The sequence below is a fragment of the Rana temporaria genome, chromosome 2 (genome assembly GCF_905171775.1).
Source record: "Rana temporaria chromosome 2, aRanTem1.1, whole genome shotgun sequence".
Taxonomy (NCBI): Eukaryota; Metazoa; Chordata; class Amphibia; order Anura; family Ranidae; genus Rana; species Rana temporaria.
The window spans coordinates 400,972,114-400,992,395 of record NC_053490.1 but is presented as its reverse complement, the minus strand read 5'-3'; the positions used below and the strand labels follow the sequence as shown (position 1 = coordinate 400,992,395).

Sequence of the window (20,282 nt, the reverse complement as noted above, 5' to 3'; positions counted from 1 at the left end):
AAATGTTTTGAGTGCAGGTCCCACATACAAGTCATTTATATCTAGTACCCCCCCGGAACTCCAGCCCTCTACAGAGATATCGGGGATAAGATAGGTTAGGGCAGTCAGTGGAAATTTCATTGGGATGAGTTTATACTGTGGGGAAACTTGCGAAGTCAGTATTCGCCATGCATCAATAGATGCTCTTATAGTCGGTCCAATGTCCGGGGATCGGCCTGGGCGGAGGTTACTAGTGATGAGGTAGTCATAGAGATTGTGGCCCGGGATCTGCTGTTGCTCTAGAGCAACCCATAGGGACGGAGCGGAGCAAGGAAACCAGCTCCTCAGCTGGGCTAAGATCGAGGCTGTATAGTAATCCTTGATGTGGGTGTGGCCTATGCCTCCCGCCCTCCTATGTTTGATAATTTTGTGGAATGCACATCGCGCCCTCTTGCCCCCCCAAAGAAATTTATTAAGAGTAGATTGTGCTGAGAGGAAGAAGGAGGGTGGTACCGGGATGGGCAGGGTTCTAAAGACATATAGTAGTTGTGGGAGGACCTGCATCTTGAAGGCGGCCAGACGTCCCGACCAGGATAGTTCGAATTTTGCTAGAGCCTCTAATTTAGTATGTAACCGTTGCAGAAATGGGGTATAGTTTTCTCTCACTAATTCAGAGGGTGAAGACGTAAGAGTTATACCCAGGTATGATATACCTTTCTCCTTCCATGGAAAGGGAAACCTTGTGCTAAGGGCGTGCCTAGTTCGGGCAGGAATGCCTACCCCTAAAATATGCGACTTGGTTTCATTAACCTTATAGTATGACACTGTCGTGAACAATTGCAATACCTGGTGAGCCGAAGCCAGAGAGGTCTCAACATTGGTGAGCATCAAAATTATGTCATCCGCAAAGAGGCTTATGGTATGTTGTACGCCTCCAACCATAAAACCACTTATTTGGGGGTGAGAGCGAATATAAGTCGCCAGGGGTTCCATAAGGAGATTAAATATAAGAGGGGACAGTGGGCACCCCTGTCGGGTTCCATTAGAAATATTGAATGCCTTGGAGAGCATCCCCGATATATACACTTGGGCCGATGGAGTCGTGTATAGTGCCATAATAGCTGAATGTATTCTGCCCTCGAACCCAAATTTGGAAAGCACTTTGGCTAAATAATCCCAGTGGACTCTGTCAAACGCCTTCTCTGCATCCAAAGCGAGGAGCAGAGAAGGCGTTTCTGTTCGATTGGCCAGATGCACTATATTAATTAAGCGCCTAGTGGCATCCGACGTCTGTCGGCCCTTTGTGAACCCCGATTGGTCCATGTGTATCAATGACGGCAAGAGGTCCACCAATCTATTGGCGAGGAGCTTGGCATATAATTTCAGATCAGTATTGAGCAATGAAATGGGCCTAAAATTCTGGGGTGTGTCAGGATCCTTCCCGGGCTTCGGCAGCGCCACAATCATTGCCTTTAGCATCTCAGAAGGAAAAAAGGACGAGGAGGCAGCTTGATTGAAAATACCTGCTAAGTATGGGACCAGTTCCAGTTTAAAAGCTTTATAATACTCTCCGGTGAAGCCGTCAGGCCCGGGGGCTTTGTTGTTAGGAAGGGAGTCTATTGCTTTGGCGATTTCAGTTTCTGAAAAGGAAGAATTTAAATCCTCCAGTTGACTAGATGATATTCGGGGGAGTTCAATTTTGCTCAGGAAGTCTGAGATAATGGGTCCCGTGGGTTGGATAGTGGAGGGGTCATCTTTTAAATTATAGAGTGAGCTATAATAGCAACTGAACGCGTCAGCTATCGCTTGGGGGTGGAACAATTTATTATGGGTGAAGGGGTGGCGAACAAAGGGGATAGTGGTCTTATGCCGTGCTCCTCTGAGGCGATTGGCCAAGAGTTTCCCAGCCCTATTGCCACTGACGTAGTATGTCATCTTAAGGCGCTTGGAAGACCTTTCAAAGTTGTCAAGCAGAATCGAGCGGAGCTCGCTCCTAAGTTGTGTCAACTGACTAGAGACTAGCGGAGAGGCTTTTTGCTTATTTTGGGATTCTAGATTGTGTATCTCAGAAATGAGAGTTTGTATCTGCTGCCCCCTCATCCTCTTAGCCCTCGCACCCATCTGAATCAAAACCCCTCTCATAAACGCCTTGTGGGAATTCCATAATACCATAGGGTCCGATACAGAGCCATCATTGCAAGAGAAGAAATCGGTCAGTTCCTTCTGCAAGGTCTTTTTGGAGTGGTCAGCTTGAAACAACCTCGGGCTGGAACGCCAGACGAATGTAGTACCCACGCCGGGCGAATCAGCAATGGAGAGTGTCACAGAGGCATGATCCGACCAAGTAATATCATTAATTTTAGTATCCACAATTTTAGGTAGCAGCCATTTGTCCGTAAGGAAAAGATCTAATCTTGTGTACACGCCATGACTCGTTGAGAAGAAAGAGTAGTCCCTCTCAGTGCTATGGAGACATCTCCAAGCGTCATAGAGATCCTGTGAGTGTAGTGTTGATTGCAGAGAATGATGATGTCTGCGTGAACACGATGTGGAGTCCACCTCAGGGTCAGGGGGGAGATTGAAGTCTCCACATAAGAGAAGGAAGCCCTTTTGTATCGGTCTAACATTTCTGAGGACTTGTTTCAAAAAGTGAATTTGGTGGTCGTTAGGTGCATAAACATTGACCAATGTGTAAGTGGTAGAGTTAATGTCGCACACAAGGATGTGGTAGCGACCCTGGGAGTCAGCAATTTCATTGTGCAACTGGAACGCAACAGAGTCCCTAATTGCTGTCATCACTCCCCGCTTTTTTGCCGAGGCACTGGCTTTGAAGATGTGTGGATAATTTGGATGAGTGCAGTTAGGCGTTTTGTCGCCCTGAAAGTGAGTCTCTTGAGTGCAGAGGACATCGCAGTTAAATCTAATCGCCTCAGCCCATAGTGATTTTCTTTTGGCTGGATGGTTGAGACCCTTAGCGTTAATAGTTAAGAAAGTAATAGTCATCCTGGGACAACGGTCTTAATTGATAAGCAGTATGAAGAATAAGTAACACTTACATCAGGTGGCTTAGCATACCATACCGGTGAGCCAAGAAGAGTCGCCCTCAAGGTCAGACGGTCCCGAGTGAGTCCATTCATTAGCTCTTCAGTGAATCTGTGGACTCTTCTGAGACCACCTGCAGAGTGGGATGTTAGACTGCTACGTAAAAAATGAGAAACCAACGGAAATAAAAAACAAACACATAAACAGAGAAAAAAGCGACAAAACAGGTGAACATAGGCCATTATGACCTGAGTGCAGCTCATGGCTGCAAGTAACCAAAAGGGTGTGAGGCAAGTTCAGCAAGGTGCCTCCAGAACAGGGCAATTAGGAGTAGTAAAACAATTTTGGCAGCCCATAGTAACTTCAGCGGTGTGAGCGAGCATTCCTGGAGTTGACCACATTCCAATCACTGCCGACCTGATTTGGACTGCGGTTGTTAGGCCCACCGGGGGGATCCTCCGGGATGATATTCCATGTCTTAAGCAAGGCCAAGCCTTTAGCCAAGGAATCTACTGTATGCTCTTTTCCATCATTGGTGATAATGAGTTTGGTTGGAAACCCCCATTTGTAGACTATTTTGTTGTTGCGCAATGCCTTGGAAATGGTGTTGAGATTCCGCCGTTTCTGCAACGTAAATTGAGACAAATCGGAGAAGAACTGAAGATCTTTGTATTGCGGGGGGATGAGATCTCTATTACGCACCTTGGACATCAGGCGTTCCTTTACGTGAAAAAAATGCAGGCGTAGGATGACATCCCTCGGTATTTTATCTGGAAGGTAGGAGGGTTTTGGTAGCCTGTGAATTCTGTCCATTGTTATGTCCATTTCAGTGAGGTCTGGTAGGATTGAGATAAAGATCTTGGAGACAAAGTCACGCAATTCTGATTGTTGGACGGATTCGGGGACCCCGCGTATTTTGAGATTGTTCCTCCTGGAACGGTCCTCTATATCTGCCATTTTAGCTTTGACTGCCTCCATTTCCTCGTCCCTAGCGTCATGGGCATCCACAAGGCTGTTGATCGTGGTGGCAAATTCCCCCATCCTGTTTTCGACGTGGTCTACCCGTGATGTCACAGCTTGGAGCTCACTCCCAAATTTTTGGACGCACGCCATCATGTCGCTGTGGAGGGAACTCCTCAGGGATACCAGCATATCTTTAAGCGTGGTATCCAACACTGGTTGATTACTCGTGGGGAAACGGTCGATGGAGTCCGGGAGCTCCCTGGTGTCGTCTCCAGATTCAAGACCAGCACTCACCTCATGGGAAGGCCCCGTAGCATCCAATTTGAGCCTGGCTTTCTCAGGGCTTCCAGATACAGAGGAAGAGGCAGGAGAATGTCTATTACTAGCTGGAGACATTCTTTTAAAGGGTTTATCCCTCCTCTGCGGTAGATGGGGGGTGCTGGCGGCAGAGGGCCCAGGTGTGCCAGTGCTCTCCTGCCTCTGCTCTAGGGCGAAGTATTCTGTCAGTTTTTGCGGCTTCTGGGGCCCCTTGTGCTTTTTAGTCATGTTGCAGAAATCAACGGAGGGTAATTATAAAGGCAGGTTGTCTCAATCTCTTCTGTGTGGGCTGCTATGTATTAAATATTCCCTGTGGGGCCTGGAGCACCGTTCTTATGCTGCCATCTCGGAGCTAAGCAGGCCTAGCTTCAGGTAGATCAGCGCTGTGGTGTAGAGAGCTGGCCATCTCCACCCCCTCCATTCATATAGAAAAAGGCCCCTTTCCAGCTTCCTACTGGGTTGCAGTGCTGTGAGGTTTGGGTGTTCAGGCAGGGCTTGGCTCCGGTTGCAGGAGGACAGCAGGCCTCAGGTGTACCAAGATGGCCACCGAAAAGAGTCAGTGCCAAGTGCCAGGCATGGAAGGGCTTATGATAGAAGGGTGGGTGGATGGTAGTGGGCGGTCGAATCACAGAGGGAGGCCCGGAGTTGGTGCACTTCCTCGGGGTACAGCGCCAGGAAAGTCCGGGGATTCAGGGCCTAACTAGGCCGCACCGGATCGCGGCCGCTGCGGACAATTCCGGGACCAGGCGAGGCCACTAGACAGTGCCGGGTAGGCGGGGAGGGGATGGGTAGGGGCTAGATGTGTTCCCCTACCTCCAGAAGCTGTGGGATCCGGTTCCTCCGTCAGGCCTCGAGCAAGCAATATGGCGGCGGCCTCGCGAGTTGATGCGGGGATTAGGATCTCGCTTTCAGCAGACGGGCATCTAGGGGTTCCCGGGGGCACAGCGACCAGTGGAGCAAGCGGTGGCCAACGTCCGGTGCCCGGAGCGCAGGCTGCAGGGACGAAGGACTCCAGAGGATCTTCAGGCCTCAAAATGGCGGCGGTGAGATGCGGATCCTGAGCTAAGGCTCAAACAGGGTTAGACTGATCCAGTAAAACTGTTCACAAAGCTGCTGGGGTAGTAGAGGAGAGTGCCCCTAATCCAGAGCCGTGAAAACCGAGTGCCCTAATTACAATTTTTGATGCAATACTTTGCAGTGGGCTCATTCCTGCGCTCCAACTATAGTATCTGTGAGGGGCTGCAGTGTTGTGGCACCTGTTCAACAGGGGCATGTAATTACAATTCTTGATCTAATATTTCACAGCAGGGCCCATTCCTGTGCCCACCAAGAGTAACTGTGAGGACTTACAGTGTTGTGGCACCAGCACCACCTTCACCAACAAAGGCCCAATTTTTCTGCCCCTCTTCAACAGGGGTATGTAATTACAATTCTTGATCTAATATGTCACAGCAGGGCCCATTCCTGCACCCACCAAGAGTAACTGTGAGGACTTACAGTGTTGTGGCACCAGCGCCAGCACCAAAGGCCCATTTTTTCTACCACTGTTCAACAATAGCATGTAATTAGAGTTATTGATATAATAGTTCACACAGCAGGGCGTTCCAGCGCTCCCCGCCCACCAAGACTAACTGTGAGGGCTTACAGTGTTGTGGCAACACCAACACCTAGGGCCCAAATGTATGCAGAGTATATACACAAAAAAACATATATTTAGTACTCTGTTATTTCCATAGGTTACCACGCACTTGGCATATACATGTTCAGACCAAGCATGTATCATCGGTAGATATAGGGACCAGAAATTGGCCACCACAAACACTGGTTTTAGACACAACAGAGACGACAGGATCGCTCTTTGGTATTCTATAACATGGTCATCGTCATAGACCGCTTTTTTATTATTGTATTGTAGCCTAAGACCACCAGAAAATGGCCACCGTAATAGACTAAGAGCTCAAAGGCTACTAGAAAATGGCCACCGCAATTTATATTATTACCACACTATTTAATGACATCACATATGCCAGCCGTTATCCCCTGATGAGGTCACACGGGCCACCCCCCTGCCAGCCCACCCCCCTGTCAGCCCACTCTTCTCTGTAAGCCACCCCCCTCTGTCAGCAACCCCCGTCTGTCAGCCCCCTCTCTGTCAGCAACCCCCATCAGCCCCCTCTCTGTCAGCAACCCCGTCAGCCCCCTCTATGTCAGCAACCCCCCTCCATCAGCCCCTTTCTCTGTCAGCAACCCACCCCTGTCAGCCCACCCTTCTCTATAAGCCACCCCTCTGTAAGCCTGCCCTTCTCTGTAAGCCACTCCCCTCTGTCAGCAACCCCCCTCTCTGTCAGCCCCCCTCTCTGCCTCTTTGTCAGCAACCCCCCTGTTAGCCCCCTCCCTGTCAGCCCCCCTCCCTGTCAGCAACCCCCCTGTCAGCCCCCTCTCTGTCAGCAACCCCCCTCCATCAGCCCCCTTCTCTGTCAGCAACCCACCCGTCAGCCCGCCCCTCTCTGTCAGCCCACCCTTCTCTGTAAGCCACTCCCCTCTGTCAGCACCCCCCCTCTCTGTCAGCCCCCTCTCTGCCTCTTTGTCAGAAACCCCCTGTCAGCCCCCCTCTCTGTCAGCAGCCTCCCTTTCTGTCAGCCCCCCCTCTCTGTCAACCCTCCCTTCTCTGTCAACCCGCCCCTCTCTGTCAACCCACCCCTCCCCTCTGTCGCCTACCCCTTCCCCTGTCAGCTACCCCACTTCTATCAGCTACCCCCAAACAGCATGCAAACCCCTCCTTTCTTCCCCCGCTCCAGCAGGGCTAATGTCCTGCAGCCAGGTCACACTGCACTTTCTGTGCACTCCAGAGACAGTGAATGGAGGGCCACATCTTTGCAGCGGCTCCTGGAAGGTAATGTTTTGTTTTTTGTCTTGCTGTAATGGAGGTCTCTATTGGGGGGGGGGGGGTACAGGCCATGTCTGATATTTAATCTGTTATTTTCTTCTCTATTTGTGGGGTGCCTGTGGATTGCTTTGAATTTTTTGGGCTTTTTTTGTAATTAAAAGGTGCTTGAAAGGGTTGTAGAATGCACAGTGGCACTTTGTGAACAGTTTGTATGGGGTTGGGTTCAGTAGAGCTGATTCAGGTTTTTGGATGGAGGTACAATGCTGCTGACAACGTCCACTGCCCTACGGACACTGTCCACTGCCCTACTGACACCGTCCACTGCCCTACTGACACCGTCCACTGCTCTACTGACACCGTCCACTGCCCTACTGACACAGTCCACTGCTCTACTGACACCGTCCACTGCCCTACTGACACCATCCACTGCTCTACTGACACCGTCCACTGCCCTACAGACACCGTCCACTGCCCTACTGACGGTTTTTATTTTTTGTGCTATAAACAACAAAAAAAACGACAATTTAAAAAAAATATATATGTATATTTTACTTTTTGCTATAATAAAAGAACAAATTTCTTTATCAGTTTAGGCCAATATGTATTCTTCTACATATTTTTGGTACAAAAAACAAAACAAAATTAGCGTACATGGTTAGTTTGCGCAAAAGACATTGTGGCCGCCGGTAATGCACAGGTCCCTTTATACTCCTGGATACATGTATAGAGCCATGACAGGTCCTCTTTATACTCCTATATACATGTATAGAGCCATGACAGGTTCTTTTTATACTCCTTTATACAAGTACAGTATAGAGCCATGACGTGTCCCCTTTAGCTATCATGATATAAAATAATGAATGTGGGGGCCTTTTGGTGGGCGTGATTTATTTGGGGGGGGCAGCATTTCATTCTTGGTCCCAGGCAGCACAATGTCTTGGGCCGGCACTGCTCTCCGCAATATATATATATATAAATATATATATATATATATATATATATATATATATATATATATATATATACAGTATATATATGGTTTTTCATTTTTGCCTACAGTTACACTTTAACCAGTTCCCGACGGCTGTACGACTTTGTACGGCCGCCGGGTGGCTCTGAATCTCTGGGAGGCCGTGTTTTTACGGCCGCCCCTTTCCTCGTTCCCCGCGCGCTCCCGAGCGCGCATCGGGGAACTCCTGTACTGGCCGTGTCCCTTGGACACAGCCAATTACAGATCGCGGTAAATAGCCAATCACAGCGGCTATTTACAGCGCGATTCTGTGGCCAATGAGAGATGATCTCAAATGTAAACATATGAGATCATCTCTCATTGCCGGCTCTCCCTCCTCACACACACAGCGCGTGTGAGGAGAGAGAGAGTCTGTGAGTAAAAAAAAAGTATCTACTGTATCTTATGTGAAAAAAAAACGTGCCCAATCAGTGCCCAGTGATACCAGTGTCCATCTGTGCCACCAGTGTCCACCTGTGCCACCAGTGCCCAGTGCCCACCTCTGCCAAGTGCCCACCTCTGCCAAGTGCCCACCTCTGCCAAGTGCCCACCTGTGCCAAGTGCCCACCTGCCACCTCAGTACCCAATCAGTGCCCAGTGATACCTGTGCCACCAGTGTCCACCTGTGCCACCAGTGTCCACCTGTGCCACCAGTGCCCACCTGTGCCAAGTGCCCACCTGTGCCAAGTGCCCACCTCTGCCAAGTGCCCACCTGCCACCTCAGTACTTTTCAGTGCCCACCTGTGCCACCTCATCAGTGCCTACCTGTGCCACCTCATCAGTGCCTACCTGTGCCACCTCATCAGTGCCTACCTGTGCCACCTCAGTGCACATCTGTGCCGCCTCATCGGTGCACATCAGTACCCATCTCAGTGCCCACCTGTTTCGCCACATTAGTGCCATCTGAGCCGCCTCATCAGTGCCATCTGTGCCGCCTCATCAGTGCACATCTGTGCAATCAATCATCGCACATCTGTGCCGTCTCATCAGTGCACATCTGTGCAATCAATCAGTGCACATCTGTGCCGCCTCATCAGTGCACATCTATTCCACCCCATCTCTGCCACCTCAGTACCCATCTCTGCCACCTCAGTACCCATCTCTGCCACCTCAGTACCCATCTCTGCCCATCTGTGTCGCCTCAGTGCACATCTGTGCCACACATCTGTGTGAAGTCGCCAGCAACAATGTCTAAGCGTCTCTATTCCACCGAGCAGGCATTTGCAATTATTGCCGCAAGTGACGAGAGCAACGGGGAGCTCTCGTCTTCCGATTCACAGCTGGATTCGGATTCGGATGTAGACTACGAGCCAGTCTACAGCAGTGGAACTGATACAGGCTCAGAGGGGGAAGATAATCAGCCCGCCAAAAGAAGGCGCTCTGGTGAGGCAGTGCCATCCACCAGCACCGTCATGCCATCCACCAGCCCCGTCATGCCATCCACCAGCCCCGTCATGCCATCCACCAGCCCCGTCATGCCATCCACCAGCCCCGTCATGCCATCCACCAGCCCCGTCGTGCCATCCACCAGCACCGAAGTGCCATCCACCAGCACTGCAGTACCTCGGCAGCAAAGGCCAAGGACCCATGCAAGCCTTCCCTATGCCCTTCAGTACCCCTTGTGGCTTCCTCCAAATTCCGGAGAAGCCAACATTCCCCCTTTTACTGCCCAGCCAGGAGTCCAGGTGGACACGGACAATTTTTCACCAATACATTTTTTCAATTTATTTTTTACTGAGGAACTGCTTTCTAGCATTGTGGCCCAGTGCAACCTATATGCCCAACAGTTTATTTCCAACAACCCCACATCGTCTTATGCCCGTCCCTACAATTGGAGAGATCTAACAGTGGAGGAGTTCAGAATTTTTTTAGGCCTCACCTTTTGTATGGGACTCAACCCAAAAAACGAAAAACATTCATTTTGGTCCAAACGCCCCATTTATCATATGCCCGTCTTTTCTGCATCAATGCCCCGAAACCGATATTTCACGATCATGAGGTTCCTCCACTTCAATGATAACACCCAGTGCCTTCCCCGAAATTACCCAAATTTTGACAGGCTTTTCAAAATTCGCCCCTTATTAGATTATTTTTCAGAATTATTCCCCCAAATATATACCCCGGAACAACACATTTGTGTCGACGAGTCCCTAGTAAAATTTTGTGGCCGACTTAAGATCAAACAGTTCATTCCAAGCAAAAGAGCCCGCTATGGGGTGAAGATGTACAAGTTATGTGAACGAGCCACAGGGTACTTGTATTCCTTTTTGGTGTACGAAGGGAAGGACACCCAGCTGAATCCCCCCGATTGCCCAGACTACTTGGGATCAAGTGCAAAAGTTGTCTGGCAACTTATCACCCCCCTCCTGGATAAAGGATACCACCTGTACGTGGACAACTTCTACACGTCTCTTCCTCTGTTCCACAACCTGCACCGAAAGAAGACGCCAGCATGTGGCACCGCCAGAAAGAACTGGAAAGGCTTTCCTCAAAGCCTTGTGAATACAAAGCTGAAGAAAGGGGAATCGGCGAGTCTGCGCAACAAGGAGGTTCTGGCAGTGAAGTGGAGGGACAGAAGAGACGTGTACATGTTGTCGTCCATCCACAACGATTCCTTTGTAGAAACCCGCAGAAGGCGTGGCACCACCATCCAAAAGCCCACCTGTATCCGGGACTACAATTCGTTCATGGGGGGAGTCGACCTAAATGATCAAATGATGGAACCATATCTACCCACAAGACGCACGTACCATTGGTACAAGAAAGTAGCAATTTATTTTTTTCATTTGGCCGTCTACAACTCCCATATTATTTACCGCAAATCCACCCAAAACCCCCTACCCTTCCTTGGCTACCTGGAGGAAATTACCACTTCCCTGATATTCCCGAACGACCTGCCCCAACACATCCGATCAGATGTTCTAAGTCGGCTCTCCGAACGGCACTTCCCGGATAAGGTCCCTCCCACAGCATCAGGCCGACGAGCTAAAAAAAAATGTAAAGTGTGTGCCAGTGGAGGAGTCAGACGGGACACAGTTTATTATTGTGCAGAGTGTCCTTCACAACCAGGCCTCTGTGTAACTGACTGTTTCAAACGTTACCATACTAAACTAAAGTATTAGTTTAGTATGGTAAACGTAATCCTCCGTTCCTGCCTTCTCACCCCTTATGCCACTGCCTGCTTTGTAACTGACCCCGGCTTGTTATTGGACCACCCTTCTGCCTAATGATTTTATAATACCGCTGCCTGATTTGGAATTGACCCTGGACTGTTTTTTGACCATTCTTCTGCCCAACGATTTTGTAATACCTCTGCCCGATTTGGAATTGACCCTGGACTGTTTTTCGACCATTCTTCTGCCTAACGATTCTGTACTGCCTCTGCCTGATCTGGAACTGACCTCGGACTGTTTGACCATGCCTTTTGCCTGCCTCTTGGACTGATCTTGTACCCTGCTACTGGACTAGTGGGATTCAACACAGGGGTCTCACATATGTGAGGGGCGCCAGAAAAGTTTTTCTGGATGAAGAAAACTTTTTTGTTTTCTCATGCTAGATTAGGGTCTGGTTGCCCGGAGGCTTCAAAGAGATTTGGGTGGGAGAAGCCTCTACCCCTGTCCCCATTCTGTCCTGAACGAGGCCCTCCTGCTGCCTGTAGGACCTATGCCATCATGCCTCTGCCTGTTGCATGAACTGACCACCTGCAGTATCCCTGCCTGGACGTTGCTGACCAAGTCCCTGCCTGCTGCCTGGACCAGTGCTATCCTGCTGTGTAGAACTGCGCTACTATTACCAAGGTAATCTTTTGTTTACGCTTTGCTCAGCATAATGTATTTTGGGGTGTAATTCTTGGTATGTGCATGCTATGTGTCTCTGGAACACCTGACGGTGTTCCTTGCATGTTGGATCTCTATATGTGGTCAGGCTGTGTAGAAGTCTCACACATGGGGTATCGTTTTACTCAGGAGGAGTAGCAGAATGTATTTTGGGGTGTCATTTTTGCTATGTACATGCTATGTGTTGGAAATATCTTATCAATGGACAACTTTGTGTAAAAAATATGCGATTTCATTTTTTTTTCCACATATTCCAAAAAATTCTGGAAAAAAATGAACCGTTCAAAAGACTCATTATGCCTCATAGATTATACGTTAGGGTGTTAGCTTTCCAAAATGGGGTCATTTTGTGGGTAATTCCATTGTCCTGGTGTTCCAGGGCCTTCAAACGTGTAATAGGTTGTCAACTAGTTAGATGTGCAATTTATGCTCCTAAAACCCCTGATGGCGCTCCCTGCATGTTGGGCATCTGTATGTGGCCAGGCAGTGAAAAAGTCTCACACATGGGGTATCGTTTTACTCAGGAGGAATAGCAGAATGTATTTTGGGGTGTCATTTTTGCTATGTACATGCTATGTGTTGGAAATATCTTATCAATGGACAACTTTGTGTAAAAAAAATGCGTTTTCATTTTTTTTCCACATATTCCAAAAAGTTCTGGAAAAAAATGAACCGTTCAAAAGACTCATTATGCCTCATAGATTATACGTTAGGGTGTTAGCTTTCCAAAATGGGGTCATTTTGTGGGTAATTCCATTGTCCCGGTGTTCCAGGGCCTTCTAAATTGTAATAGGTTGTCAACTAGTTAGATGTGCAATTTATGCTCCTAAAACCCCTGATGGCGCTCCCTGCAGGTTGGGCATCGGTATGTGGCCAGGCAGTGGAAAAGTCTCACCCGTGGGGTATCGTTTTACTCAGGAGGAGTAGCAGAATGTATTTTGGGGTGTCATTTGTGGTATGCACATGCCATGTGAGAGAAATAAGCTATTACAATGACACTTTTGAGAAATTTTTTAAATAAAAAATAAAAATCTTAATTTTGCAAAGTGTTTTGGGAAAAAAATTACAACTTCAAATAACTCACCATGCCTCTTACTAAATACTTTGGGATGTCTACTTTCCAAAAAGGGGTTATTTGGGGGGCATTTGTACTTTCCTGGCTTGTTAGGGTCTCAAGAAATGAGATAGGCCTTCAAAACATCAGGTGTGATCAGATGTGATAATTTATTATGATTTGCACTATAGCTTGTAGACTCTAAAACTTTCACACAGACCAAATAATTTCCCAAAAATTTGGGTTATTTTTATCAAAGACATGTAGCAGTATAAATTGTGGCCAAAATTTATGAAGAAAAATTAATATTTTGCAAAATTTTATCACAGAAACTAAGAAAAAAACATATTTTTTCTAAATTTTCGGTCTTTTTTCATTAATAGCGCAAAAAATAAAAAACACAGAGGTGATCAAATACCACCAAAAGAAAGCTCTATTTGTGGGAAAAAAAGGACAAAAAAATCATTTGGGTACAGTGTTGCATGACTGAGTAATTGTCATTCAAAGTGTGAGAGCCCTGAAAGCTGAAAATTGGTCTGGTCAGGAGAGTGTTTAAGTGCCCAGTATGGAAGTGGTTAAAGCTTTTCATATAAGTTTTTTAAACTCTAGATACAATTTATTCCATCACAGTTTCTGAAGTCAGCAGGGGTGATAATAACCTGATTAGCTGGGTACATAAACCAGACACCAAAATGAATTTGATCTCTGTGCCCTAACTGCTTTAAGTCCATTGGTAGCCTGCACCTGTATAAATCTTATGTCATTCTGCCTTAAATGTCTTAAGTAGTACTTAAATCCTTGTCCTGGTGATAAACAGTATTTAGTGGTCAGCTTTAAATATGCGGTTATGCATGACTGAGACCAATCAAAGGTCACTTGTCTCAAGCTGTTTCTGGAGGAGCTAGAAATGTACATAAATTAGCATTCCTAATTTTAGCCCTGCTGCTGAAACAAATTCATAGCTGTGAAATATAGATGTGATGAAGATACAACTGCAAACAGTTTTGAAATACAAAATTATTATAGAGAAATACAGCCAACCATCTGTAAGTCAGTGGCATCCTTATAAATATAAAATGTTTTCCCACATAGATATAAAAGTAGACTCTAGACTAGAGCATGATTTCTCAACAGGAGTTCCACAGAACCCTAGGGTTCTGAAAAAGAGCCCAATGTTGTTTTCAATTTGTGCTGACATTGCGTACCACCGGGTGAAACATCAATACTGTACTTGATGCTTCCTGTATAGTTGATGCTTCCTGTATAGTTCAAACTCCTGACATCATTAAGAGCAGCGCAGGATGCGTGGAGCAGAAGTACTACAGTAAATACGCTGCATTCACAAGGTTCTTCCTTTGTAAAAGAGGAAGTAAACTTCCTCCTGCAGGCATTTACCTATAGGTAAGCCTATATTAAGGCTTACCTATAGGTAGTGTAAATATCTCCTAAATGTGTACCATTTAGGAGATATTTACATTACATGCAGTCAGTGACATCACAAGCGCATGTGCTAGGAAGGAACGGCCAAGGGCGTGTGTTCCTTCCAAGCCCTGTGCCGTGAACAGTGGAACCTGCACACATTTGCCGGGGTGACATCATTGCGGCTCTGGCCACTCACAGCGCTGGAGCCCACGAACCCGGAAGAAACACCGGGGAAAATGTTAGCCGTCTCAGCAGTGTGCGGGCAGGCTTCATTCTAAGGTGAGTATTTTTCACAATGAACTAGTATGCAATGCATTCTAGCTCATTATGTCTTTGTCTTACAGTTTTTTTTTTTTTATGAGTTTGCAAACTCTTTAAGTATTGTAATAGTACTGTAATACTATAGACTGCCATGTATATACTATTAGGTAGAATCAAAGAGATTGGACTAACTTTAGGGCGGCCTAGTCTAGCCTGTTTAGGCTACACCTAAAGATTCTCTCTCTACTTACCTGCTAATCTACGGCGGCGTAGCCTCAAACGAGCGGGCGTAAGGGCGCCTAATTCAAATGACTTGGAGGGGGGCGTGTATCATGGTAATGAGGCTTGACCTCACGTTTTTGACGTTTTTTTACACTGCGCATGCGCCGGCCGACTACATTTCCCAGTGCGCATTGCGGCTAAGTACGCCGTACAGGCCTATTGATTTCGACGTGGACGTAAACAACGTAAATCCCGATTCGCGGACGACTTACGCAAACGATGTTAAAATTTCGAATTTCGCGGCGGGAACGGCGGCCATACTTAACATTGGCTAGGCCACTAGAGCATAGCTCTAACATTATCAATGTAAGCAGTGTTCGGACAGACTTGCCAGTTTCCGGCATTCCTTTCCTCACACAGACAGCACGCGTGAGGAAAGGACTGCCAATAACTAGGTCTGTTTATATATGATCAGCTGTGACTGGACACAGCTGATCACATGGTAATGGACCTCTTTACCCTGACCTGTGATCACAGAGCACTCCCGATATGCACCACAGGGGGTAGGGTTCTGGGGGATATCTATGGACTCCCTCCAGAACTATAGTACCACGCTGTAGCTTTCTTTTAGCTATAGCACTGTACTAAAGTGGTTAATCTATGTGTCCATGCACACATATGCGTTTAGAGGCTGTGGCATTTAGAGACAGAAAAAAAAAACAATTGTCAGCACATCCAGGAGCTGCAGCGTTTTGCCAGAAAAACACTTAATGCGTGTAAATGCATCTTAACACATGTTAAAGCAGAGTTTCACCCAAAAGTGGAACTTACGCTTGTTTGTCTTCTCCCCATCCCTGGTGCCACATTTGGCACCTTTTGGGGGGGGGGGGGGTGGCCAATTGGAAAGCACACCCAAAAGGCTTCACTGCCGGATTTCCTTTACCTACAATGGTGGCGGATGAACCTGACAGTCAATCTGAAGATCGGCTGAGATGCCGACATCTCGGGCTTCCTGGACAGGTAAGCGTCCATATATTAACAACCTTAGCCCCAGAGGGGTTTACCCCCTTAATGGCCATTTTTTGCGATACGGCACCGTGTCACTTTAACTGACAATTGCGAGGTCATGCATTGTACAGAAACAAAATTTATGTCCTTTTTTCCCCTAGCTTTCTTTTGGTGGTATTTGATCACCTCTGCAGTTTTTATTTTTTGCGCTATAAACAAAAAAAGACAGAATTGTTTGTGAGAGTCTCTGGTACCATGTGATCGCTGTATAAGGTTGGGGGTTGTTAGCTCTCGTGGTATATGCGTTTTCCCAGTGATCCCACGCACGGGGTTCTTCTCCATCAAACACAAAACAGAAAATACTAGCCCACCTGGCTCTCTGTAGCAGTACTTCTGCACTTTATCCTGGTCACCCAGACCAGCGGACTCCTCAAAGTAGACAGCGTCTACAGCTCTGCCTCTTGCACTCACCAAGCTTCTGTCTGTCTCTTACAGCCTCTCTGACTTCTGGAGACCTCCTGTCTCTTAATGTGGAGCTGTCTCCAACTGGGAGCCATGAGGTCATAGCACACTCTCATTATAAGGGCTGTGCTCACCTGAGCACACACCCTGCTGGTAATCAACAAAGTCTGGATACAGGGTTGGAGATCCCGTCCCACTAGGGTTGCCACCTCATCCCTTTAAAACAGAACACATATGAATTACACAGGTTCTGAGGCTAATTAAGGTGGTAATTAGACTCATTTGGTGCCTTACCTGCATTAAATTAGCCTCAGAACCTGTGTAATTCATATGTGTTCTGTTTTAAAGGGATGAGGTGGCAACCCTACGTCCCACCCCAGACACTGTGGAATCTCCAAAACTACAGAGCCCCATGTCAAATTACCAAAACCTTGAGAAAGCTGCAAAAGCAGTCTTCTCCAGTCCACATCTACGCTCTGTAGTCTTGCACCTCGCAAATGTGCATACCCTGTGTCCAGAAAACTGTCCATTTTACTGTGACAGTAGCTCCTACTGTCACAGCTGGTATAATTTTTTTAGTACTGTGTGATCTCTGTGATTGGTCACAGAGATCACATACTACTAGGCCAGTCATCGCAGCCTTGTACCATGTGATAGCGGTGGCCAATCACAGCTATCACATTATTTCACAATGGCTGCTAAAATTATTACTTTTACAATTGTAAAAAAAAATCTTCATCCCTCCCCTAGGGTAGTAGTGTCCCTGTGGTGACACTGTACTGCTAGGGTGACAGTATTTAAAAAACAACGTAAAAAATTCAAAACTTGGCGCGGGAACGACGGCCATACTTAACATAGGATACGCCGCACTTACCCCTGCTTTAGCAGGGGTAACTTTCCGCCGGAAAAAAACAAACGCAAACCACTTAAAAAAAAGCGCCGGGTGGTCGTTCATTTCTGAATCAGGGTAAATGCTCATTTGCATATTCGACGCGTAAAAGATATGGAAGCGCCACCTAGCGGCCGGCCTGGAATTGCAGCCTAAGATCCGACGGTGTAAGTCACTTACACCTGTCGGATCTTAGGCATATCTATGCGTAACCTGATTCTATGAATCAGGCGCATAGATACGACGGCCGGACTCAGAGATACGACGGCGTATCAGGAGATACGCCGTCGTATCTTCTTTCTGAATCCGGCCCACTGTGTCCAGAGGAAAACCAGACCAGTTTTTTTTTTACCACATTATGATTGCTTATCGCAGTGAATTTCATTGTTATAAGCAAGCATTTTACTGAATGAAATGGATTCATTCAGTTTCTTTTGTTGTAATTAGCTGTGATTGTCCAGTGCTAATCACGTGGTACAGATGGGCTGTGATTGACCCTGTTTGTACCATGTGATCACATTGACCAATCACAGCTAGCAGCACACTGTTCACAATGGATGGCATGAAATGGCATCCATTGTTTACAACTGTCATGTGATCGGCTGTGATTGGTCACAGCGGTCACATGGTACTATCAGCGAGCTGGTACACTGATCGGTCATTGACTTTGTCTGGTGGACACCGCAAGTGACAGATTGGACTGCTGCGTGGCACCTTCTTAGAGGACGTCATATGACATCCACTCGGAATAAGAAAGCACCCACCCGGCCATCAATCTGCTACAGGCCGGCAGGAAGGTGTTAAGCTGACAATTTTGTGTAAAAAGAAAGAATATGTTTGCTAGGCCATCTTTATGTAGGGCAACAATTCTTTTTTTCAGATCCTCAGAGAGTTCTTTGCCATGAGGTGCCATGTTGAACTTCCAGTGACCAGTTTGAGAGAGTGAGAGCGATAACTCCAAATTTAACACACCTGCTCCCCATTCACACCTGAGACCATGCAACACTAACAAGTCACATGACACCAGGGAGGGAAAATGGCTAATTGGGCCCAATTTGGACTTTTTTACTTAGGGGTGTATGCACTTTTGTTGCCTGTGGTTTAGACATTAATGGCTGTTTGTTGAGTTATTTTGAGGGGGCAGCAAATGTACACTGTTATCCAAGCTGTACACTCACTACTTTACATTGTAGTAAAGTGTCATTTATTCAGTGGTGTCACATGAAAAGATATAATACAATATTTACAAAAATGTTAGGGGTGTACTCACTTTTGTGACATACTGTATATCCCATAGTTTTTATTTTTACCAAAGAAATGTAGCAGAATACATGTTGACCTGCATTTATGAAGAATATTTATTTGCAAAATTTTATAACCAAAACTAAAGAAAAAATAGTATTTTTTAATTTATAATTTCATTTGGTTACATTGTTGCATGGCTGAGTAATTGTCATTCAAAGTGTGACAACACTGAGAGCTGAAAAATGGCCTGGACTAGAAGGGGGTGAAAGACTTGAAGTGGTTAATAGTCTATTATCGTGCTGTAATAATATATTATATTATTTTTATATTATTTTTCAAATACATTTTCAATTATTTGAATGCACATTTTAGTATGCACCTTTCTTAAATTCCCCCTTCAGCAACTTGGTGCTCTAAAAATGTATTTTACAGTAATGGTAATTATAAGGCATTCAAGTAGTGTACTCCAGTTTGACCCATCATTACAAGCTACAGCAAGCACAAGAGAATGCATAATTGCTAAGAAAAACAAATCTAATAAAATGGGAAGTCGAGTCTAAACTAGGAGTAATTCTTTTAAAATTGGGTATTTTGTGGTTTAATTGCAGGACTCAATTCAATAGCTCCGGTAAGATTATTGCATTCCCCTGAAAGCCCCACTGCTCTCAGATGACATACGGAGCTTTTTGTGCAGTGAGCGGCTCCAGCAAGAGGTTAGGAGCACAATAACAATGTGGGTGGCTTAGTGCTCATTTAATGCAGGGAAATCCACATTTTCTCCCAGCTGGGTTTAAATAGACTGTGCTGGCTGGTTCTTGCACTAGAAAACAATGCATGCATTAGCAAGACATGCTTTCTTTATCATGCTTTATTGTGGTTTAACAAAAAAAAAAAATTCTGTGTTTCATAATCCTTATTTTGATGCAGACTATGCCTACTTTTGTGACGAGCAGCCTCCAATCAGTTGAGACCCTGTATAATCTATCACTAATGACTCCTTGAACGCTCTTTATATGTGGCTGTAGAAAATGTTTAGCTGCTAGAAGCATTCACGGACCAAATTTAAGATTTTTGCTTTACTTTTTGTTTTTTTATTTTTGACAATTTAAACTTAAATCTATCCCCAGCAGATTTTCAATGCTGGTTTCTCTCAGCATAGTAAAACAGTTTTGGAGATAATTATGTCAGTTGGACCTATTATCTGTGTGTCGTATTTGCTCCAAGAACTAACAGGCGGGAAATTGTCACAGGACTTGCACAAAGACACAATGTTCCCCCCAGCCATTGCAGAAAAAAGCCAATAGTACGCTGTACTGCTATCTTACATAATTCATCCTATTCACTTCCTTGTCTGCCCAAGGCTAGCGCAGTGTTTCCAGCTCCCTCACTGTGCAGCTCCATTAGCATCATGTGCATTTGCCAGATGGGGAAGAATGAGTCTGCTCTTAAAAAATAAAGGGTCAGTGTGCTTAGATCCTGTGTTCAGCATAGTACATGTCCACAACGGAGCATGAAAGCTAATAAAGATTACATCAGGATTGAATAGCCTCTGGAAGCAAGATGATTATTGTAAAATTATTATTATATGCAATTATATAGCTCTATCAATTTACACAGCTCTTTACAATCAAATAAGCCATTTCCCTCACGGAGATCACAATCTAAGGTCCTTATCTTACGTGCAT

General features: G+C 46.2%; 1 protein-coding gene across 1 annotated transcript in view; it reads left to right on the top strand.

The window, feature by feature from the left end:
- LOC120927438 (cyclic AMP receptor-like protein A) overlaps positions 1-20,282 on the top strand; it is a 712,728-nt gene that overhangs the window by 166,490 nt on the left and 525,956 nt on the right. The gene's annotated exons all lie outside the window — the stretch shown is intronic.